This window comes from Triticum dicoccoides, chromosome 1B (genome assembly GCF_002162155.2).
Source record: "Triticum dicoccoides isolate Atlit2015 ecotype Zavitan chromosome 1B, WEW_v2.0, whole genome shotgun sequence".
Taxonomy (NCBI): domain Eukaryota; kingdom Viridiplantae; phylum Streptophyta; class Magnoliopsida; order Poales; family Poaceae; genus Triticum; species Triticum dicoccoides.
Genome location: NC_041381.1, coordinates 174,679,013 through 174,679,495, shown reverse-complemented (window position 1 = coordinate 174,679,495; position 483 = coordinate 174,679,013).

Sequence of the window (483 nt, the reverse complement as noted above, 5' to 3'; positions counted from 1 at the left end):
TCTAAAACTAAAATACGTCTAGATACATTTTCTTTTATCCATTTTGATGACAAGTATTTCTGGACAGAGGGAGTATTTGTAGTTTTAGACATTTCAACAAGTGACTATGACCGGACCTTACCAACATACTCAAAAAAATACTCCATAATTTTGATGTTACCCTCTTTTCTTGGCGGTGCAGTGCCATCTGGATACCTCATAAATAAATCAAGGAGAAATCTGACCCCTTCCTAAAAAGACATACGGAGCAAAATGAGCTATACTCTAAAATATGTCTACATACACATCCGTATGTGGTAGTCCATTTAAAATCTTAAAAAGACAAATATTTAGGAACGAATGGAAGAGTAGACATGGAGATATATCTCCAGCATGGTCTACAACAAAAATGTGCTGGACTGGTTAGCGCCGGATGCTCGCAACGCGATGACATGAGTTCAAATTCTGTCTTTTAACTTTAGATTTTTATATTATATATTACTT